Consider the following 24,891-nt stretch of genomic DNA (forward strand, 5'->3'; position numbering starts at 1 on the left):
ATGAGGAACACGAGGTCCAGAGAGGCTAAGTAACTTGTCAAAGTTCACACTTCTAGGAAATGCCAGAGCTGGGATTTGAACCCAGGTTACTGAAACTCCAGTTGGACATGAGCATCCAGTTCAACTGGACAAGAAACCAGGATAAACCCTTCAAGAAGCTCAGCTTGCGTGAAGCCTAAGGGCACTTCTAAGGCTCTGCTGTGATTAATTTCAAAGCGGTTTCCATAGTCAGGAGAATCTGGGATCACAGAAGCGCATCTGGAAAGAAGGGGTTAGGGTTGGGTTCACTTTGGAACAGTTACTCAGCACAGAGTGACATGCAGTTGGTTGAATCCTGAGGTAGTAAATACAGAAGCCTCAGCGTCATGGCAAAAAAGAACCCTCAGCGTCATGGCAAAGAAGAACCCTCAGCGTCATGCTTTGCCATTCTTGGACGACCTGAGGGCATCTTTAGACTTATCTCCTCAGACTCCAGAGGCTGGGTGGCGATGTTAGGACGGGATTTTATCTTTGCAGAGACTCCAGGAGTGTGACCTGGGGGAGAATCAGGGTCATGACATCATAAGAGGTTAGGATCTTCAAGTATCACGGATGAACAGGACCGTAGAAACAGTCAAGTCCAACATATCCCAAAGTGTTTTCGTGTCTATCAGCATGGATATATAAGATGATTTGGATAAGCTCACTAATGCTGTAGTAACAAGCAAACCCAGAAACGTCTGTGGCTTAATGCAACAAAGTTTTATTTTTCCTACCCAAATTCTGATGAGGGTCTGTCAACCCTCCGGGGTGGTGGTCCTCCATGCGGTGGCTCAGGGACTCAGGTTGCTTTCTGTGATGCTGCCATTTCATTGTGTAGCTTCCAGGACATTCAGGCAGGGGAAGAGAGAATCAAAGGGCTGTATGTGCTAGGGGCTGGGAATTCCAGGGAAAGAGAAGAACAAGTGCAAAAGCCCTGGGGTGGGGTGGAGAGCTGGGGGTTTCCAGCAAGAGGAAGAAGCACAGGGTGAGTGAGGGGAGTACTGCAGGAGAGAGGTCCAGGGTGCACAGATCGCATCCTGCCCTGCAGACCAGGGTGAGAAATGAGGGTTTTATTTTAAGTGCGGCCAGAAGTCATTCGCTGGAGGCTCCAAGCTGGGGACAGACACATGATCCAATTCATATTTTAAACAGAGGACTCTGGCTGCTGTGTGTCACTGATTGGCCTGGGGAGGAGCGAGGGTGGAAGCTGGGACAGAGGGAGGTGGTGGCTGCAGAATTCCCGGTGCCTTGGCCCCAGGTGGCCTCAGTCGAAAGGAAGAGCTGGATTCCCAATGTATCATGAAGGAAGAGCCAATGAAACTTGCTGACAGGTTGACTGGATTGGGGTAAGGGGGACAGATTTGAACCTGTCTGTCTTCATTTAGGCCCAGTTCTGTTTTAATATTAGCCTTTCTATCATGATTAATATTATCACGCCTCAGATTCCTGAGAGGGCGGGAGGAACGGACCGTAATGGAGACTCGAGGGAACTGATGTCAGAGGTCTGGGCTGTAGTCCTGTCTCTGCTATGACTTGTTAAGGGATACTGGCTGAATCACGACCCCTCCCCGCCTTGGCCCCCGTGTCTTCCCTGTGAAATACGCAGGATCGTAGTGCCGCGCAGAGGGAGGCTTCGAGGATACCTTGAGTTCAGGTACTATGAACTTCTGGAGTGTGGAAAGCAGTGAGACAGATGTGCGTGTGGTGAGACTGTAGCAGGAAGTCTGCATCTCTTTGCTGGCCGGCCCTTCTCTTCCCTCTTTTTTCTCACTGTGGTTCTGAGGACCCTTTTCTCCTCTGTCAGCTGGCACCAAAATGGAGTGATAGGTGGAGGCATGTGGATGCTTCCTGCCCATCCCCAGGCTCAGAGAATGTGTGGGGACACAGGGGAGAAGGAGAGGATGTTCTGAGAGCCTTCCTGAGCAGAAGGGCCTGTGTGGAGGCCACTGGAAGGGAGGAGGGCTTCCACTGTGATGACCATGGAGAAGAGGCCAGGGGCTGAGTGGTGAGCAGTCCTGGTAGGGGGGACTGACCTTCTGACCCATCCTTTGGGAATAATTTGCCATACAATTATTCTGGCAATTCTCCAGCCCCCTAAAGAGAGGGCAGGGAGCTTGGAAACCTTGTGCGGAGAGGGAGAGAATGGTAACCTTGTTCCCTGACTAGGGGCAACTGACCAGAGCCCCCAGGAAATTGCCCATGAGCTGGGGCATCGAGGGCCCCTGTCACTGTGAGACGTGTACACTTGGGACTCAGCAGTCCCACCTGGGGAACCTCTTTTTAGACATCCATGAAATCATGATTATGTCCAAGGATGTTTAATGAATCTTCTCCTCCTCTAGAGACATCCTAACTGCCCATCCGTCTAGACTTGTCCAATAAACAAGATCACATCCACACTAGGGAATACTATGCAGCTGTGAAAAAGGATAAGGTCAATCTCTGTGTCACCCTGATGGAACAGCCTTAATACATAATCAAGTGAAAAAAGGCGAGTTGTAGAATCATGTGTATAGTATGATTCTTTTCTGTAAGTAAAACAGGCACAGAGAAGGGAACTCTACAATAACCTGTTAACGTTGGCAACTTCACAGGGGTGTGCTTGGAGAATGGAGTGGGGGAGATTGTTGACTTTTTCTTTAAATTTCTAGCACATGACAATGAGCAGGTGTTACTTTCACAATTACAAAATTGAATGTGTGTTCTCGAAAGTTCAAGATGTTCTCAGATTCGTTAAAGCTCCAAGGAATTTTGAATCTGAACCCCAGTCCCTGTAAGTATTTGGAAAACATACTGGATGCAAGATTGAAAGATGCGTGAAACTTTTAGCTCAATGTCTCCTTTCTTGGACGGTCTGTCAAAGTTTAATGAAACAGGAACCTTGATGCAGTCAGTAATTAATGGAGACCTCATCGTTGGAGGTTCGTATTGAACATAAAACAGCCTCACTGAGGCAGGAGATGGATGGGCCCCAGGGTGAGCCGCTGCAGTTGGTTCCGTGTGGACCGATACTCCAAGATGAAGATAGGAGGGGAGGCTGTGCCCTGCCCAGACAAGAGGCCACATATTCCTCATTCATGAAGTCAAGAAGCCCTTCCTGACTAAAAAGCTCCTTGGAGGTCAAAAGGGGAGTGATGTCAAACTACTCATAGGCCTCTTCACTGGAATCCATCTTGGCTAAGAGATGCACATGTACACACGGGAGGATCCTGAGATAAACCAAATACGGACTCAGAACCAGGCAAATCAAAATGACTGGCCAAAGGGAACCCAGAAGAAATGCCCCGTGAAAGTGATTTAAACTGCCCGAGGGCGTGACCCTCTCTCTGAGCCCACACGTGTGCCCACACGTACCGTACTCTTTCGCCTCCTAATAAACACTTTACTTGTTTCACTACTTTCCGTCTTCGTGGGAATTCTTTGCTGCAAAGCCGAAGGGCCAGGGCCTCGTCACTGACCACTGCTCTAGTGGTTAGGATTCAGCACTTTCACCACCTCGGTGGTGAAACCTCAATCCCTGGCCGGGAGCCGAAACCCTGCTTCAAGCCGCTGCAGGCCGAGGCCACCCGAGCTCATCAACACCCAACACGTTAACATCCTCCTGCTCCAGCTGGTCCAGGTCAAGGCTAGCTGACAGCCTGGAGATAAGTGGTCATCGAGTGTCCCCCCGTGACCACTCTCCGCCCCCCCGGTTGACAATTCCGCTGCTTTAGTGAGAGCGCGATGGGTGAGCAGGTGCTTTCGGTGATGCTGTAACGTCCAGCTCTGGCAGCTGTGATGGGCGAGAGTGATGTTACTACCAGATGGAGCTGCTGCAACTTGGGCAGAGCTGTTCACTCCGGACAAACCCTCTTACAAATAAGTTTCCTTCTCCTTCAGCAAACAGGTTGTTCGTTAGCTCTGACGTCACCTCCAGAATAACTGTTAGGTGTTGAGATGTGGGGGTAGGTGGAGGGGTGTGGATGGATGGGGGCGCTTCCCTCTTCCCACCTCTTGTCTGGCCACCTCCTTCCCTCTGTCGGAGCCGAGGGCCCTCATTCGCCACTGGGATTCCACACTGGTCCAGACTTCGCCCATCACCTGCCCTGTCTGTGTCTCCCCGAGCCAGGGAGGACACCCTCCCCCAAAACAACAATTCATTTTTGGACTCCCTCGTTCATGTTTCCATTTCACAGGTGATGAGAGATCAGTAATGCTATTCGTCCTAAAGTATTCTAACAGGAGCCTCCGTGAACACAGTGTTGAAATCAAATGAGTGACTCGAATGGAGAAATTTCAGGGATTCTGATAAAGCAAGGGATAGAAGAACTTAGGGCTAGGTAGCAAGTACTGGTTGTTAAATAATGTTTCCCCCCCATTTATAAAAGGTTGTGTGTGCTCAATGCTTGGAAAACACAGAAGGGCAAAAGGAAAATTAAATACAAAATTCCTCTATAATTTCTCCAGTCAAAAATTACACAGCAACACACACACACACACACACACACACACACACACACACACACACACCCTACGTATATATTTACCCAAAATAGTGGACTTTGCATATTCTTCTGTTCTTTTCATGTGGGCATTTGCCCACAACTATATTCTTTCAAACTTTTTTTTTTCCCAAATGGAAAAATTTTAAACACAAAATGTAAAAAAATAAAGATCTGCTATTACCCCAATCCTCTGGGCAACCATTATCACTTAAAAAAAAACTTCTTTAGGCTTTCTTCTATGCACATGTGCACCAGAGTGTGACACTTAGAGAGTTTTGGCGTCTTTTTGCTGCCCTCACTTCCTCAGCACCTATAGGAATGTCTGGCGTGTAGTACGTGCTCAGTAAATATTGTTGAATTAATGAAAAATATAAATGCGTATTTAATAGTGTTCCTGGAGTAGAATCAACTCCCACATTTCTAAAAATCAAAGCTTGGAAAACCTTCACGTGATACATTATATGCATTTCCTGCTTTCCGGGAAGGAGCCTGGAGTTTACCTTTGAGAAAGACCACCTCTTGACTCTGGGTGTGAGCAGTTGGTGAGCAGAAAAGAAAAATACCTGTCTGTCGTCCTTGGGGAGGCGCTGAAAGCCCAAATGTTGAAGCTGCGGACGGAACTGTTAACTATTTTAAAGAGGATTCAAAGCCAGCTGTGTGTGTTAGCAGTGTTCCCTGGCAGGCGGGGTACATTCTCCAAACTTGAGAGTTGGGCTGCTCCAGTGTGCTTGTTTGCTCTTGATAGATGGGGTGTGTTTTCTTATCCAGACATCTGCTCCCCAAGAGCTGGGGATTGAGGGCCGGATGACTGAAGTATGCATCTAACTCACCCAGGAGGCTTTAAAAAATGTAGATTCCCAGGCTTACTCTGTGCAATAGCTATCTACTGTTGCGTAACAAATTACCCCCCAAACCTAATGGCTTTAAACAACAACGATGAATTTTTGCCTCACATAGTTTTTGAGGGTCAGGAATTAGGGAGTGTCTTAGCTGGTTGGTTCTGGCTTGGGGGCTCACGTGAGGTTGCATCAAGGTGTGGGTCAGAGCTTGGCTAGGGCTGGAGGATGCATCTCCAAGGTGGCTCTCCATGGCTGTCAAGTCTCTGCTGGCTCTTGGCAGAACTCAGTTTCTCGGCATGTGGAAGCCTCCACAAGGCTGCTTGAGAATCCTTGTGATGTGGCAGCCGACTTCCCCCCAGAACAATTGATCCAAGAGACAGCAAGGCAGAAGATGCAATGTCTTTTATGACCTCACCTCAGAAGTCACTCCATCACTTCCACAAGAGCCTACTGGTTACACAGATGTTATGGACTGATTACATCCCCCCAAATTCATATATTGAAACCCTAATCCCCAATGTGATGGTATTAGGAGGTGGGGTCTTTGGGAGGTGATTAGGACATGAAGGTGTAGCCCTCATGAATGGGATCAGTGCCCTTATAAAAGAGACCCCAGAGAGCTCCCTCACTCCTTTCTGCCAGATGAGAACACAGCAAAAAGACAGCGGTCTGTGATCCAAGAAGTGAGCCCTGACACCTTGATCTTGGAGTTCCCAGCCTCTGGAACTGTGAGAAACAAGTGTTTGCTGTTTATATCACCCAACCTATGGTATTTCTGTAATAGGAGCCTGAGCTGACTAAGACCAAAGGTCAGGCCTATTCAGGGTGGAAGGGGGCTACACACAAGGATGTGAATACCAGGGATTCACTGGGAGGCAGGAATCATAGGGGACCATCTTGGAGGCTGGATGTCACAGCCTAAGAGAGCGTGATTTCCCAGGTGTGTGGGGTAGAGCTCAGGGGTCACCTTTTTCAAGGGGCATCAGTTGTGCATGCCTGCCTGGCGTACATTTCCCCACTCTGAGTTATCATGGGAGCCATCTCTGCTCTGAATCAGTGGGGTCTGGATTAGCCCCATTCCAGGTTCCTGGATAGGCAATGGTAGGCCTGGCCATTCGGAGCACTTATTGCATCCCCCAGCACAATGACTGGTTCAGGTAAAGCCTGCGACCCCAGAACTGGTCCAATCAGAGTGAATTCCAGGACTTCTAAGAGAGTTACTGACACAGAGGCATTCTTTTCCTTCTTGGGTCCCTAGCTGGTGGGATTGTAAGCAAGGAGCTTCTGTCAGTCATTTGGTTATGCTGGGGTAAACACCTCCCTAAGGTCACAAATAGAAAAAAACCATGTCTTGATGCTGTCTTATAAGTGCCTGGATCAAGCCACGCTGGAACTTCCAAGTTATACCAGACAGTAAATTCCCCTTTAAGCTTAATCACTTTGAGTTGGTTTTCTGACACTTGCAGTCTTGCAACAATGTAGCAACTGAGGTGAAACCACTTTGAAATGCCGGAAAGTCCCCAATGGATGCAAATTATCTGTGTTAAATTTTCACGCATTTGATACCTTTGATGGGGATAAGGCAAGGTGGTATTTTCCTGGAGCACTCTCCCATTCCCTTGGGAAAACAAATTATTTTCTTTGTTTTGAGAAGCCAGGCATCTGGCCACTCTCAGAGAAATAATACAACTCTATTTCGCAAAGTGGGGTCGTGTCTTTAGAATGGCATATGTATCTGCTCCGCTGAGCCTAATATGTATTGAGCACTTACTGTATACCAGACACTCCCCTCTACAGAAATTAACTTGTTTCCAATTCTTAGGAAAAAACAACCAAATCCTGAATGAATAGAATTTATAGTTTTGTCTTTTTCTTCCATCGTTTTCCTGCTAGATCACTGGCTCTTGCTACTAGCTTGTATTAGAATTTGGTACGAGATGATAGTGGATTTAGCACAAAATTTTATGAGGCAGGATAATTCACTGAGATATTAATTTGTTTTGTTTTGCTACAGGAAAAGAATCAAGAGAGTAATTTGTAAATTCTCCTCTGTGCCGGAAACTGTCAGGAAAAGGGGGAAAGAGAACGGGCACTAGGTAGGCAGACATGCAATTTCCGGAGGTTTGTTTCCTTCTCTCTCTCCTTTTCTGTCTTGTTAGACATTGTTACAAAGTGGAAGAGCGGTCGTCTGCAGGCAGAACTGTCCCAGAGAGAGTCAAAACCTACTCTGTAGCCAATGACCTACATACATAGTCTGTGAATCCACACCAGGCAGAGGGACTGGGTTCATGAGAGCTTTCAGGGATGCTGTAGGAGAGTGCAGGGCTCTGATGCCGTTGCCTATCACAGACCATCACCACTTACAGGTCAAGGATGGGCAGCTCAGATGATGCTGGCAGCCCATTCCAAGAAGGCATTCGTTATCTCAGGGAGGAAACTCAGTCCATTCTGTTTGTCCTCCAGCCGGCAGCTCTTGGCTGAGGTCTCAAAAAGGGAGAGAAGGAGACGAGTGACTCCGAGGTGTGGGGAAAAGGCAGAAGCAGTGAGAGTGGGAGGGAGGTTCCTCAACACCAGAAAGGGGTTGGTTGGAGCTCTGTAGGTACCGTGATGCTACACGGGATCCTGGGGTGATGGCTGGAGCCCCACTGGAGGTCAGGATGGGGAGGTGTGGAATGGCTGCGGTACACTGAAGGAAGATGGACCCCCCATGTTGGGGCTCTCAGTTCCTATAGCCAAGCTTAAAACGATTCTGTAAGAGTTGGATGATAGCCCATCAGGGACACGTAGGGGACTGAAGACCAGAGGCCCATCCTTTGTTTCCTGAGCCCTGTGTTAAGCCTCTCAGATTCCAATGTGACCTTCTGAGGTGGAAGAACCACCCCAAAATATGGAGATTGAATTTCTTATCCACTCCACAGAATGGGGCTCAGAGTGGATAAAAAACACGAGCCGGACATTCACTGTATATTTGGTTTTGCAGGCTGGGTCTTGTAAACATAGCTATCATTTGCTGAATGTTTACTAGTGCCAGGCGCTGTAATGAATATTTCAATTTACGGTATTGTCTTTACCCCTCAAAGCAACCCCAGGGTATTCGATATTATTGCATTTTATCAGTGAGGAAACAGAGTCTAGGAGAGGTTAGGTTGCTTGCTATAGCAAATGTTGCTGATGCCCCTCTACATACCCTGGTCTTCCATCCCCAGCATGGGCAGCTCTTTGCCTGAAGGCTCTCACTGGACCACCAGCGTCCCCAGGCACAGCAGGCCAGAAGTGCCAGGGAGTTAACGCCCCCGGGGGGCAGCCCTCGAAGAATGACCTATAGGAGTTGCCATCTTTCTGCTTGGATGAGCTACCTTGGTGACTTCCTTGATACACACCCTGCGTGGGCTCCTTTTCTTCCCCAACCCCCTGCTGGCGCCTCACAAGGTCATCTCCCACATCAGCTACTTGCACTTGAACCCTTGTCTCGGAGTAAGTTGCTGTGGGATCCCAGACAGAGACACTTGCCCACAATAGGCAGTAGATTGAGGAGCTGGGATTTGAGCTCTGTTCTGCCTCTCTCTCTGATGCCTGTGCACTTAGCTGCAGCTCTAAGCTTTCTTCTAAGCTTGATATACCAGCATTCCGGGCGTCTGCAAGGATGCCATGAAGTTCAAGTTCTCTGCCACTTGACAAGCTTGAAGGCACTGATCTTACTGGACGTGTGCGTGTAAGGCGAGCACTGACTGTGCAGAACCCCCGTCTTCTTTGCAGTAGAAATGGCAAGGGAGAGCAGCTTCCACAGGTGCATCCCAGTGTGCAGTTCTTCCACTCTTCGCGGGGGAGGAGGAGGGAGGACTCTGTTGCTCTAAGGAAGCGCCTGGGTGCTAATGCTGCCCCAGTACATCTTCTGCAGGCCAGCCATCTCTCAGCTGGGCGATAAAGTAATTTAACTAGGGCTGTCTTCCAGGCTGGAGCTCCTGGAGATTGCTCCTCGTTTATCAGAGAGGAACAGTCGGAATCCGCAGCCCCTGGGCTGCCAGCACCATCGAGGCTGCACACCATTGACCTTTGAATGGTGAAGTTCCGCGATGGGTAATGGAGTTGGAGCCCTTGCGCTCCAGCGGCCGTGAAAGCTCTTCACAACCCAGTCCTCTGTCTGATGTGAATTCACTCACAGGCTTCCGTGTTTAGTCATTGGCAATGGGGTGAGAGTTGATGGACTCTGGGAGGACTCTCCTGCCTACAGATGCTTGCTCTGCTGGTTTGTCGTGATGTCTCTCAACAGAGGAGGGATTGGCAGTGGAGGGGGGGCGGAAATAAAAAGAATATTTTTTTGAGTACTATTGCGATGTTAATTGTGTTTGCTTATATGCAGGGGTCTGCAAATTTTTTTATTTTTGTAAGGGGCCCGATAGTAAATATTTTAGGCTTTGCAGGCGATTGCAAATATTTTAGGCTCTGTGACAACTGCTCAATCCTGCTGTTGTAACACAAAAGCAGTCAGACAATATGTAGATCAACGATTGTGGGTGTGTTCCAATAAAACTTTATTTACAAAAACAGGCAGTGGGCTGGATTTGGCAGGCCAGCTGACCTTGGCCTACAACATTCCTTTTCTCTTATCCTCTTTCCTACAGGGCCTGATTTTCGCTCTACCTCCCTTGTGTTTCTGAGAGACTGACTCCACCTCCAACCATTGGGGGTGGATTTTGATTGGCTTAAGCTGATTGGCTCATTTCATGTTCCTGGACACTGGTTGATTCCGGGATGGGCATGTGACCTCAGTCAGTCCCATCAAAGTGAATGAATGTCAGGACTCTTGCTTGTAATGTTGAACGGAAGACATTCTTCCTTTGTGGATTGTGTGGGTTTCAAACATGAGGGCTGGAACTGCTGCAACTATTCTGCTTTTATGAGGAAAGCCTTTTGTGGATGATGTCAACGAAGGACTAAGAGAATTAGAAATGAAGAGTGGGCCTTGTGACTTTCCAGTTATATATTACTTTGATAAGATGCCAGTTTGAGATGAGTTTTATGTATTTGCAGCAGTAAGGATTTTAACAGGCTTTCATGTGGCTAACCATTGTGCTTTACAGATACCACCTAATAGCTGTCTATGCTGAAGGCCTTCTAATCCCTATTTAGCAGATGTTGAAACTAAGACATAAACAGATTAAGTGGCTCTAGAGCCATGCAGTATACACACCATCATGCATGTCCATCTGGGACCCCTTTTCTATTCCTTTATTTAGCACCAGACCTTGCCCCTCCGACAACTGTGACTGATGGCTCTCGACAGGGGCATGTGATGCAAGCTGAGCCCATCAGAATCCTTCCCTGGGAATTTTTCTCCCTGGAGCTGGAGGAAAAGAGCCTTTTCTTCTCTGGTTGTGCAACTCTCCTTTCTAGAAACTTCTTTCCCACCCATTTCCATAAGACTGTGGAGGGAGCAACCATGTTATTACATGACTCTATCTCTGATCCTAGTTGATGAAACTTGATGAAAGCTTGACCCAAGAAGGACTAGTCAGTGCTGTGGTTGTTTAAATATATATCTACAGGTTCTCTGACATCCCTTATTTCAAAAGGTGAAAAATTTCCCTCCCCATGAATGTGGGCTGGACTTGGTGCCTTGCTGTTAATGAACAGAAGGATGGTATGTGACTTCCGAGACTGATCATAAAAAGGATAGTTTCTGCTTGATGTTCTCTGTCTTGGATCACTCACTTCAGGAGAAGCCGACAGCCATGTTGTGAGGACACCCAAGCAGCCCACAGAGAGGCCCATGTGGTGAGGAGCTGCAACAACCAGCATGAACTTGCCAGCCATTAGAGTGGACTATTTTGGAAACGGATTCTCCAGCCCCAGTCAAGCTTGGAGATGATTTCTGGCATATGAGAAACCCTGAGCCGTCACCACCCAGCTAAGCTGCCCCTGGATCCCTGACCCACAGAAACTATGTGAGATAATAAATGTTGTTGTTGTATCAAGCCACTCAGTTAGAGGATAACTTGTTACGCAGCAGTAGATAACTGATATAAGACCCTTCACTGAGACTTTTGGGCTTGGGATTGAGAGTCAGGCCAAGTGGATTTGGAATCTGTTGGCAGCCATATTTACCATCATAAAGATCAGTGTTTAAAGAAGCCAATTATCAGAGCAAGAGCGTGAGATGAGAGAGAGTGAGAAACAGAAGAGAATGAGCAGACAGATGAGCCGTGGTCCACATGTGTTGTTTCTTCTTACCTAGCATCCCTTCCACCTCTTTTAGGGATAACACCCTGATTTTCCGTGGCAAGAACCACCTATTTCCCACTCTTAGTTCATGTGGTCTGGGTAGAACTGATTCCACACTGTTTCCAGGGTGAGAGTCTAACTTATATAGTTTTTGTACCTATATGAAGGAGTTTCTGAAGCCACAGTTATATGAGACAATAAGCACCCCCCTGACCCCCCACACACACACCACTTTTTTTGGCTAAAGCTGGTGACTTGGGTTTCACTTACAAGTGAAAGAGACTCTACTGAAACAGAAGCAGAGATGGGCAACAGACAGAGATAAAGACATTTATCCAGGTACCTGTTCCTGGATTTAGCTGTTCCTGAAACCCACCCAAGTCCTGCCTTTCATAACAACAGCAGGGGCAGCGGCAACAACGAACATTTACTGAAAGCTTATGATAAAGTCCACCTTTTGCTAACTTAGTTTCTTTCACTTGCAACCAAGAACGTCTTAAAGGCTACAAGAGCCAACGCAAAAACATCTGGAAGGAGAGAGAATGTGCACTTAATTTAAAGGGAAACGAAATTTAAATAAAGATTTATAAGACACAAGTGGGAAATCGTGCCCAACTATTAACTGTGTCATTTGTAAATTCTGCCTAGACCTTCTCTGTGTCTGGGGCTCCTTGTGGTGAATAGCACAGCCCCACACGGAGGCTCTAATGGATCACAGGTCAGGGAGATGCAGGCTTGGGGAGTGGGCAGAGAAGACAAAGCAAGGCACATGTCTGAAAGCCTTTCAAATATTTAAAACTGGGACCTAAATCTACCTTCTTATTACAGGAGATGGCATTGGAAGGGAAAAGTTTTTCAATTGATAAACCACTTTCCTCCCTCATTTCTGTATTTTTTCTGCTTAGATGCTTTATTCCTTTTTGTATAGGATGCAAAATACAAGTCCTCCCCTCTCTCCAGATGTATCCACTTTTTAGAAATATTTTCATATTTATTTAGATTTAAACAGACTTTCTTTTTCAGAGGAGTTTTAGGCTCACAGCAAAACTGAGAGGAAAGTACAGAGACTTCCCGTACACTCCTTGCCTCCATACAGGTACAGCTACCTCCGCCACTGAAACTGAGCTGGACCCTGGGGGGCTCCCGGACCCAGGAGCCTTTCTATGCAGCCTCCATGACCTTCCCTGAGTTCCAAAGGGCAGGTTCAAACAGCTGCTAAGCAGGGAAGGGAGGGGATGCAGAGACAAGGGGGGAGCAGCTAAGAAACAATAGTGCCGCCTTGGGGCAGGGTCCTGGTTCCGCCTCAAAGGATACACATGACAACATCTTTGAGCTCCTTACGGAACTAAAACCCAACAAATGGAAGATGTAGCATTCTTCATTCCAGAGAAGACCAGCTGAGGCCAGATTAAAGGAACCAGAGAAGCTCATCAAGAGATTACCTGAGACCAGATTAAAGGAGTGCAGGCCCCGCACACACCCTATTCTTATCGGCAACCCCAGCCTTGAACTATTGCTATAAAACCTCCGGCCAAATCCTCCTGGGTTGGGACACAGTTTTCAGGGGCAGGAGCTGACTGTGTCCCCCTTTGCCCATCAAAGGATACACATGACAACATCTTTGAGCTCCTTAGGGAACTAAAACCCCACAAATGGAAGATTTGTAGCATTCTTCATTCCAGAGAAGACCAGCTGAGGCCATATTAAAGGAACCAGAGAAGCTCATCAAGAGATTACCTGAGACCAGATTAAAGGAGTGCAGGCCCCGCACACACCCTATTCTTATCGGCAACCCCAGCCTTGAACTATTGCTATAAAACCTCCGGCCAAATCCTCCTGGGTTGGGACACAGTTTTCAGGGGCAGGAGCTGACTGTGTCCCCCTTTGCCCAGCAAAGCAATAAAGCTATTCTTTTCTACTTCACCCAAAACTCTGTCTCCGAGATCTGATTCGGCACCAGCGCACAGAGGCTGAGTTTCTGGCATCACCATCAACACCCCCTACCAGAGGGGGACGGTTGTTACAACGGGTGGACCTACACTGACCCATCATCACCCGAAGTCCACAGTTTACATTCGGGTTCACTCCTGGTGTTTGGACAAATGTACAAGGACACGTATCCAGCACTGTAGCGTCATACAAAATAGGTTCGCTGCCCTAAAAATTCTCTGCGCTCCTGTTACTGAACTGAGTCACAGGGACCCTGCTTGGGCTCTCTGCCTAGGTGGGGGAGGGTTCATTTTCCATTAGGGTCTGAGTAGGTGAATAAGGAAACAGAAGCTGAGATTGACATAGCACAAGCTTTAATTCAGTGGCCCAAGAATGGAGAACCAAGAACTAAGTTCACAGATCAACTTCTTGCCCACCAGAGGAGAGGGATGTAATTTTAAAGAGTAAGGACAAAACGAGGAGGAGTGAGGCTAGTGATGGGGAGGTGCAGGCATTAGTCTACCGGGGAAGGGGCAGGGCTTTTTCGAGGGAGTGGGGTGCCACGTCCTTTTTATCCTGTTTTGGTCCTTAATGTCCAGTCCTGGATGCCGGGAGGTGTGTCATTTAATATGCTAATGTAGTAAAATCAGCATATAATGCCACTCAGGGTCTGTTGGAGGTCAGATTGGAGGCCAACTTGGTCCCAGCTGGTCCTGTCTGGATTTCTTTGTTGGGAGACTTCTTTCTTACCTCTGGACCCTTTAACTTAAAGATTTATGCCAACTCCTGCTAAAGGAGGGGGCACTGGCAGGCTGCGAGCAGGGACACTCCTGCTAAAGGCGGAGGCTGATGGGTTTTGAGCAAAGACATGAGCAGCTCTGGCAACACACCTGCCTATTCCCTGCTTGGTATCTACTTCTTAATAGCTTGGAGTACACCCTTGCAGGTTTTTCTATGCACTTACATACCTGAGTGTGGACATGTGGCTCTATTGTAGTCTTGCATTTCTTTTCCTGTTAATACTACTTATTATAATTTACTTACAGAACTATGACTTGCTTTTGGTCACTTATCAATAGGTCTTGTGAGCACAAGGAGCTCTGGCTCATTTTCTAAGGAGATACTTAATATTCCAATAGAATATGACCCATTTTCCCACTGATGGACATTTAATTGTTCCCGGCTTTTTTTGTGAGCGTTTGTTTCATGCACACTCCTGTCCATACATATTTGTGCATATGTGTTTCTGTAGAAAAGACACATTCTAGAAGTAGAGTTGGGAGGGTAGAAGGTCATGCAGGTTTTGAGTTTTGATGGAGCTGCTGCTGCACTGGAAAGGCTGTACAGGTTTCGCGGTGGTGAGTTCCACTCATGGTACCTTCTGCCCTGTCCACGGAGCGCAGTCTCCACCACTTTGTTTCTGTTGATCTGATAGGCAAAAAGGCTATCGTTTTGTGTTTCTTTAAAGCTTTTTTTTTTGTGGCTGCGCCAGGAGGCTAGCAGGACCTTAGTTCCCCAACCAGGGATTGAACTCAGGCCCACAAGCAGTGAAAGTGCCGAGTTCTAACCACTGGACGGCCAGGGAATTCCCTCCTTTTTTGTTTTAATTTTAATTTCATTTTTTTAATGTTTACTTATTTATTATTTTATTTATTTTGGCTGCGTCGGGTCTTCGTTACGGCATGAGAGATCTTCATCACGGCAGGCGGACTCCTTAGTTGCGGCGCGCAAGCGGGATCTAGTTCCGCGACCGGGGTCGAACCCGGTCCGCCCCGCCCCCCGCGCCCCCAAAATAGGGAGCGCGGAGGCTTACCCACCAGACCACCGGGGAAGTCTCGAATTTCCTTTGTTTTTTAAAAACTCTCAAACAAGTTTCTTTTTCTTGACCCCAGCCAGCATCTCACTTCCTCGGACTCAACACCACAGTCCCTTTTTTTCTCTGGGGTAAGCCTGGCTGAAAGAATCCCTTTCAAGCTCTGGGGCCTCAAGACTAGGTTCCCTCAGGGTGTAATTAGCACAACCTAATCGGTGGCTTTCAACACCAAGTGCTGTGTTCCTTTCAGTACTGTATTCCAGGAGAGGAGGAAGATGGCTTTGATCACTTATAGGCCTTTGACCTTTGAGATTCCCCTGGGGGGTTGGCTGCCAGGGGTTCAGCAGAGAAAATGAAGTAAGGGCTTCCTGGGACCCCAGGGACCTGCTGAATTGATGGTGGTTTTGCAATCAAAGGCCAAAGAAAAGTCTGTAGGTCAGGATTAGGGGTGTAAGCACAGCTGGCTTAGAATGGGGGTGGGAATGGGATGGGAGTGGAGACACGTGGAATAAATAATACAAAATGCACATGTGTCAGGTAATAGTGCTGAACACCTGAAGATCATGACCTCATTTAATCCCCACCATAACCCTGTGAGGTTGGTACTAGCGTTATCCCCCTTCATAAACGTGAAAACCAAGGCTTAGAGAGATTGACTGCTTTCACAAAGACCACAGAGCTGGCAGGTGGCTGAGCTAGGACTCCACCTCCTGTCACCTCGCTCCCTCTTAACTATCACGAACACTGCCTCCCATCTCAAGGTCATACCTGAGGAGCCCTGTGTAGCCCAATGACACACCTGGACCTGTATGACTTCATTTCACATAGACCGCCTGTGATGTAGGTTTATTATCTCCATTGTACAGTGGAGGAAACTGAGGCTCAGGAAAGGAAAGTGGTGGAATTAGGACTTGAACCCAGGATTCAGTTTCCAGCTCAGTTATAGAAACCGAGTAGGGCCGTCCTGGGTACAGAAGCCTTTCTGCGTCCCCCGTTTCTTTGCAAGAAAAAGGCTTGAGCCTCCTAGACCTTCCCTGAGTTTGAAAGGGCAGATTCAAACAGTTACTAATCAGTAAGTCAGAAACAGAAAAACAAATATCGTATAATATCACTTATATGTGGAATCTAGAAAAATGGTAGAGATGAACTTATTTGCAAAGCAGAAACAGAGTCACAGATGTAGAAAACAAACTTAAGATTACCAAGGGGGGAAGGGAGGATGGGACCAATAGGGAGATTGGGACTGACATATATACACTACTATATATAAGAGATGACTAATGAGAACCTACTGTATAGCACAGGGAACTCTACTCAGTGCTCTGTGGTGACCTAAATGGGAAGGAAAGCTGGGAAGAAGAGTGGATATATGTATACGTGTAACTGATTCACTTTGCTGTACAGCAGAAACTAGCAAAACGTTGTAAAGCAGCTATACTCCAGTTTAGAAAACAACAACAGATACTAATTAGGGAGGGGAGGGAATGCAGAAACACAGCAGGAACAGCCAAGAAGCAACAGTGCAGCTGTAAGAGGGGCCTGCTTCTCCTCAAGGACTAGATATAACAATCTCTTTGAGCTCTTCTGCAGGAACTAGGCCCCCCTCACCCAGTGGACGACGGCAACTCCAGGCCAGGCACAAGGTTCTGGGAAGATCACCCTGCTATCTCACCAGCAGCCAATCAGAAGAAAGTCACACGCCCTTCAGCCCTCACCTCAAATTATGCCTATAAAAACTCTTCCCCCCAAAACCAGCAGGGAGTTCCAGGGGTTTTTTTTGAGCACAAGCCACCTGTTCTCCTTGCCCGGCCCTGCAATAAACCTTTCTCTGCTCCAAACTCCGACATTTCGGTTTGTGTGGCCTCAGTGTGCGTCCGGCACACAAACTTACTTTTGACCCCTTCACATCCGAATAAAACAAAATCCCTAAAGGTTCATCTTTTTCTCGTTGAACATTTATCCTAGCCTTGCAGATAAGCACAGACCACTTACCAGCCAGCATCACCACACGCTGGTAAATAAAGAAAAAATGTTTTAAAGAAATAAAATAACTATTATTCTGTGTTACTAAAGAAGTAATACATGTCCATCACTGGAAAATCACAAGATGGAAACAACCAAAAAGTATATTAAAACGATTCATACTCCTATTATCCAGAGTTCCTTTTCTATCCTTTTGGGTGTATGTTATTCCAGTCTTTTTCTGTCCATATTTCTCCACCCCTCACTTTTTTACTTAACAACATGTAATGAATATTATTTTCAGAATTACCTTTTTTTCAATTTGCCAGCAGTAAGTTCATCTACGTGTTGAAGTCATATGTATTGTGTGTCTTAGATGCTTCAGGTTCTGAACACAAGAAAGGGGGGGCCCTGCCTCATGGTGCTTATGATCTACAGGCAAAAACTATTTAAACAAGAAATTACACAAAAATTACTTACTTATTCTTGTGATAAGTGTTACAAAGCAAAAGAGAAAGAGAAAGAAAGGAGGAAGGGAGGAAGGAAGGAAAAGGAAAAGGGAAGGAGAGGGGAAGGGAAGGGAAGAAAAGAGAAGAAAAGAAAAGTTTTTGAGAATATACGTTCATGAACCTTAGCTGGGTGAACTTGTAAGCTGATCCTCAGTGGGATCAGGGGAGGGTCCTCCAAGGAGGGGACAATGAAACAGAGACCCAAGGATAAGTAGGACTTAGCAAGTGGAAGCATGGCAGGAAGGGCTTTCCAGCAAAGGCTCTGAGGGAGGAAGAAGCTGAGAAACAGAAGGCCAGTGTGACGGCAGTGCAGTGAGCAAGTCGTGTGTGTGTTTGTGTGTGTGTGTGTATGTGTATGTGCACAGGGGTTGAGAAGCTTGTGGCGGGGGGTGGGGTGGGGTGGGATATTAAACAACACAAGGTAGGAAAGATGGGCAGGGGCCACACCCCTTTTCACTTTATAAAGTGTAAAGAATTTGTCTTTAATCTAAAATCAGTGGAAAGCCATTGAAGAACTTTAAAGCAGGCAAGGGACACAATCAGCTACTCGGCTTAGGAAGAGCCCTTGGGCTGGGGGCGGGTCCAAAAACGGAGCGGGGAGATCCAGTGGGAAGCAGTTGTAGTGATGCATGAGCTGCCAGAGGGCGGTGGTAAAGGCAATGAGGAGAGGTGGATGGAATCCAGAGACATCTAGGAAGGAGAGTGGAGATGGGGACTTGGCCGTGGATGGGATGTACAGGGGGCAGGGGAACTGTTCAACACCATGGGTTTTGAACACCACGGGTTGATGGATACAGGAGGAGAAGCACACGGATGGGGGAGGTCTGGAGTAGGGATGCAGGTGATCCATTTAGGTTTGTGCAGGCTGTGTTTGAGACATCCTTGAAACATCCAAACATCCCCGAGCGGCCGTCAACTGACAGCTTATTCCTCTCCCTGCAGGGTGGGCAATTTACAATTACTAAAGCTGATTTTCTCTCTGCAGTCAGGAAGCAAAGAGGGGGAAAAAAGAAAACAACCCAAACTTCACCGTGGACACTCAAGATAAATTTTGTTCCACTCTTGTGGCCACAGTAGAGAACCGTCAGGCAAGGGAAGTGTGTAGGGGGACAGAGAGGAAGGGGTTCTGCTTTATTCCCATTCTTCAAAGATTCTAGGATAGCAGTCACACATTTCAGCTGAAATCCACAACGTTTGTTGAGTACCCCGTACATGGCAGGCTTACTGGTGAACACAGGAATTCTGTCTTTCTCTTAGTGCCTCCCTGGAGAAGACTCAGAAACCATCCCTACATGGTCTGGAGTGGAGAGACCTTATTTTGAGTAGTGGCAAAGACAAAAAAATCAATCAGGACAAGTAGTCAAAACTAAATTAGATCCACATGCTAAGCAGAAGCTCCATCTGCTTTGCCAAATGATTAGGATTAAATAGAAATATGTTTTCTTTTGCCCCCCCTCGTCAACCTTTTCCTGGTGTTCTTTTTCCCCTCTAAAAGTAAAGAGAAGTCTAACAAGCGCCTCAGTGAATGCTGTGGAGTTCTCCTGGAGTTTTCAATTTGGCTGTATTGATTTATGAGGTCTTTTCAACTACTGAATTCTTGGTGGCAGCGCGCAGGGCCAGAGTACGTGAGAGTCATACGCCATTGATCGCAGGTACTTAGAAAGGGGGCATTTATGTGTCTGCTCTAGATGGATGAAGTTGCAAATAATGAAGCTTCCCACGCAACATTTATTAAATGAAAACCCAGAATTCATTAACACGAGAACTTGTATTAGAAAGAAAGGGGGGGGGCTGGAGAAAAAATAGGGACTACAGTAGTTATCATGAACATAATATATGAAGCAATTTGAATTCAAGGGAAGGCAATTTAGAATCTTATTAAATTTTCTTCTCTCCTTTTATTGTGTGAGCATGGTTGGGTGGCTTCTGGGGAGTCACTGATCAAAGCACAGGTGCACAGGGAGGTGGGGACTGAAAAAGACCAGTTCCCAGATCCTTGCTCTAGTTAAAAGGGGACTGCTATCCAGAGCCTAGGATCTGGCTCAAATCAGGAACTCAGTAAATATGAATGATAAATAATGAATGAATGGATGCCTGGCTGGACCAGGATTGGGAGAGACCATTAAACATTAGCTGTGGTTGCCAAAAAGGCTGGCACAGCGGTTAGCTAAGCCCTGTCAGCCTCTGTTTCCAATTCATTTCACTCCTTCACTCATTCATTCATTCATTCTCTCACTCATTCAACAGCCTGCCAGAATGGACCATATACAAGGTACTAAGTTAAGTACTCTATTAATAGTTTCCTAGGGCTGTCCTAACAAATTACTACAAACCAGGTGGCTTAAAACCACAGACATTTATTTTCTTAGAGTTCTGGAGGCTACAAGTCCAAAATCAAGGTGATAACAGGGCATGTCCCCTCTGAAGGCTCTAGGGAGGAATCCTTCCTTGCTTCTTCCAGCTTCTGGTAGTCCTGGGCATTCCTTGGCTTGTGGCAGCATCCTTCCAGCCTTTGTCTCTGTCTTCACATGGCCATCTTTTCTGTGCCTCTGTGTCTCTAGATCTCCCTCTCCTTATAAGGACACCAGTCATCAGGTTTTGGGTCCACTCTAATCTGTGTGACCTCACCTTAACTTGGTAACATCTGCAAAGACCTTATCTCCAAATAAGGTCACAGTCACATGTTCTGGGTGGACATAACTTTTGAGGGGACGCTGTTCAACCCAGTATAAGCACTTGGGGAAACCCAGATTGGTGCTTGCTAACAGTTGAACAGGGGACATAAGAGAAACACACATATTCAGTATGTAAATATATAAACACCTCCCAGTTTGCAGAATGTCAAGCTGGTGACCTGATTTATCCCCTTGAATCCTTCCTGCTCTTGCTGAAATACGGAGGGCGATGCTTCTTTTTAGAGATGAAGAAAAGAAGGTGCAGAAAGGTGAAATCACCCAGCTGGTAAATGGCAAAGACAGGGCTTTCTGGTTCCTTTTATATGCATGTTGTAGGGAAGTGAGAAAATGCAGGTAAGTCTAAAGAAAAAAAATTGTAATCCAACCCCACATAGGTAAACACTGTTAAACTTTGGTGTGTAATCCTTCTGGAATTTGCAGTGGACATTTTCTCTGCCTGCCGAGCGTCCCCATTCCCATCTTGGGAACTGGCCCACGCATGTTGCTCCAAAGCAGGCTTCTGGAAGCCTGACCCAATCTTGGCTACAGTTGATTAAGTCCTGACTTCGTGACTGACCCACACTGAGTCAGTCAGTGCCGTGACTGGGACTTGGAATAGAGACCCAGAGGTTCCACCCTCAATCTTGCTGATCCCTGTGGTGAAGCAGGTGAGAACCTAGAAGGGGCAACACTGCCTTGTGATGTAGGTTTAGATGCCGAGGACAGTGATCTGCAGGGAAGGAGCGGGAGGGGGGCCGACGTAAAGAGAATTCAGAGACGTTTCCACAATCCAGCCACGTGCTACCCTGGAGCTTCCTCAGTAGCCTTATGGAGATCCCTGGAAATCTCTCTTCTCCAAATCAACTAGATTGAAAGGGTTTCTGTTACTTGCAATCAAAAATCCTATGGCAGGGCTTCCCTGGTGGCGCAGTGGTTGAGAGTCCGCCTGCCGATGCAGGGGACACGGGTTCGTGCCCCAGTCCGGGAAGATCCCACATGCCGCGGAGCGGCTCAGCCCGTGAGCCGTGGCCGCTGAACCTGCGCGTCGGGAGCCTGTGCCGCGCAACGGGAGAAGCCACAACAGTGAGACGCCCGCATACCACACACACACACACACAAAATCCTATGGCAAGTAGCAGAAAAAAACAACAACAACCCTAAAGTAGCTTAAACCATAGAAATTTATTTCTTTATATATCAAATGGCTGGAGGAAGGTAATTCTGGGATGGTTCACTGTCATTAAAGGTGTAGGTGTTTCTTTTCTTTTTGTCCTGCCTTCCCTGGCAGTGACTTCCCTCACGGTCACGAGATGGCTGCTGCAGCTCCAAGAATCACATCCTCACAAGACAGTGTCCAAAATCAGGAAGGGAAGATAGCTAAAGGAGAAAGGAATTTTCCCTGCCTATACCTCTCTCTTACTGAAGGGTGAGAGGAAGATAATTTCCTGAAAGCCTCTCTGCAGATTTCCCTTATGTGTGATTGATCAGATCTGGGCTACATGGATACTTCCAGACCAGTCAATGGGTGAGGGCGACAGACGTGCTACGACTGGTTTAGACAAATCTTCACTCATCCCCTGGGGCTGAAAATATTTGTCCAATACTGCAAAACTGCACTCATAAACTCTTCCATGAGTAAGGAAGAAAGCGATGGAATGGTACTGGGAGGGTAACCAATAAAGTACTCCCCAGCGCTAATAAGTTATCTCTACTGTTTTCAACCTATGCTAGTCACTTAAAATATTGTGACTGTCTTTCTATTCTGATGAATATACAAAATGCATGACTTTATCCATTACAATACAGGACAGTGATTCTCGACATTGGTATACAGCCAGTGATTTCTGCTGTCGGATACACCCACCTCTCTGCTGCTGCCTTGGCCACAATCCTTTCTCTGACCCAGCTGTCAAAAACAATTTTGTCTCTGTCTTCCTTTTCCACTTCCTTGTTGATTTTTCTTCCTCAGGTAAGACTCGGGTTTCCAGAAAGGGTCATCTGCTTCCTCCCTCCTTACAGCACTCTGCCCATTTCTGAGGCCCCTGAGGATGGACAGCCAACACCTAAGGCTTGGCCAGGTGAGTCAGGAACTGCAGAGAGGATGGACGCACAGGGCTTTTGGGTAGACACTGGGGTCTCTCTCTGCAGATGCTGGATTCTGATTAGAGAATCCTTGGCCCCAAAGTGATTTAAGTGAGTGCCCAGCACAAGCTGACTCAAGCAGTGTGCCTTTGAATTTTGTGAATTTTGCAAATTTCCTTCCAGGAAGGGAGGGTGAGGCAGTGTGGCATCATGGTTAAGTACACGAGATACACGCACCCCAATGTTCACAGCAGCACTAATTACAATAGTCAAGACACAGAAGCAACTTAAGTGTCCATCAGCAGATGAATAGATAAAGAAGATGTGGTACATATACACAATGGAATATTAGCCATAAAAGAATGAAATAATGCCATTTTCAGCAACATGGATGCAACTAGAGATTATCATACTTAGTGAACTAAGCCAAAGAAAAACATCACGTGATATCACTTATATGTGGAATCTTAAAAAAAAAGATACAACTCAACTTATTTACAAAACAGAAATAGACTCATAGACACAGAAAACAAACTTACGGTTACCAAAGGGGAAAGGGTGGGGAGGGATAAATTAGGAGATGGGATTAACATATACACACTACTATATATAAAATAGATAACCAGCAAGGACCTACTGTATAGCACAGGGAACTCTGCCCAATATACTGTAATAACCTATAAGGGACAAGAATCTGAAAAATTCCTGCCACACACACACATATATATAACTGCCGATGCAGTTACACCTGAAACTAACATAACACTGTAAATCAACTGTACTCCAATTAAAAAAAAAAAAAAAAGGCACGCAGACTTTGGACCTGGGCTGACCTAGGTTTGAATCCTGCCTCTGCCACATAGACACAAATTACTTAACTCCATGACTCTGCTTCTTCCTTTGTAAAATAGTGACAATAATATCTTTTCTGCAGGTTATAGTGTAGATTGGTGACAATGCGTGTAAAGTGATGGGCAGAGGGCCTGGCGTGTAGAAGATGCCCCAGAAATGAGAGCTGCTGCTGGTGTTGGGACAGGATTTTCCCGGTGACCGGTTTCTCTCCCTGCCCCCAATTCTCCACAAGAGGGAAGGACGACGAACAACGGTGCCCCTCAGTTTCCTCGTCCGTTAAGAGGGAAAATAGTTAAATGGGGTGTTGTATGTAAAACACCCAGCCGTTGTAAGTACTTGGTAATAACAACAATTAAACAATTAATTAAATTAATTAACAATTAAAATGAACACTGCCATGACTTAACACTAGTCTGATGTTTCTTTTTGCATATAGCAATTATCTTCCTAGTGCCTTCTAGGAGCCATGCCCTGTGCTTGGTTCTGCGGGTTTAACAGTGACCCCGACAAACGCAGTGCTGTGCCATCCCACCCGAGGCTGAGACATTCACCTGTGCCTGGGGAGTAGATATCTGTGTGCCAGGCCCTTTGAACACAGCTCTCCCTTCGGCACCCCTGCAATCATGGAGCAGGGAAGGGATGAAGGATTGAGATGGGAGAATAAGTGGGAATAATGATTCTGTCAGGAAGAAACAAGAGCCACCAAATGCAAAAGGACACAGGGGTCCCGCTGTTACGGCGGCAAAGGGCAGAAGCTCTTTCAGGCAAGCCTTCTGCAGCCCCAAGAGATGTTAAAATGCATCCAATTCAGTGGGCGAAATAAGCTCAAGCCTGTACTTCTGAGAATCCAGCTCTTTGGGGTCAGGAAACGTGAGCTGTGTTCAGACAGCTCTGGGAGCAAGGATCCACCTGTCTCCTTGGTTGGCTGCACTGGACCAAAAGAGGCCAGCCAGACTGGAAGGATGCTGGGGAAATTTAGGAAAAGAGAGCACTGGCCACTGTTTATGACTGATTCCACCTTGATGTGGCTGTGAACATGGGCTCTGGAGCCAGAATGCCTGGGTTTGACTCCCTGCCCCTCTCCCCTAACCAGCTGTGTGACCTTAAGAAAACTACCCGTCCTCTCTGAGCCTTAGCTTCCTTGCCTATAAAACCGGGATGAGAATTGTACCTACCTCGCAGGGCTGCCACAAGGATTAAGTGAGATGACGCATGTGTAACGCTGGTTATCTCATCAGATCTGCACAACCAGCCTGCAAGGCAATGCAGGATCTCTGCGCCCATTTCACAGATGGGAAAACTGAGGCTCAAGGAATCCCTCAAGGGCAGATGCTGGGTTGTAGTTATCCTTATTTGTCTAGTATCTATTAAGTCCTCAATAAGTGGTGGTATCACATCTCATTCTAGGTATGTGACCACTGATTGCATCCACTGAATGAGAACTTGAAAAGATCCTGATTCCAAACCTCATCTTCCATGTGAATAACTCAGTGGAGATGGGGA

The sequence above is a fragment of the Neophocaena asiaeorientalis genome, unplaced genomic scaffold, assembly GCF_003031525.2.
Source record: "Neophocaena asiaeorientalis asiaeorientalis breed wild unplaced genomic scaffold, Neophocaena_asiaeorientalis_V1.1 scaffold648, whole genome shotgun sequence".
In the NCBI taxonomy this organism is placed as follows: Eukaryota; Metazoa; Chordata; class Mammalia; order Artiodactyla; family Phocoenidae; genus Neophocaena; species Neophocaena asiaeorientalis.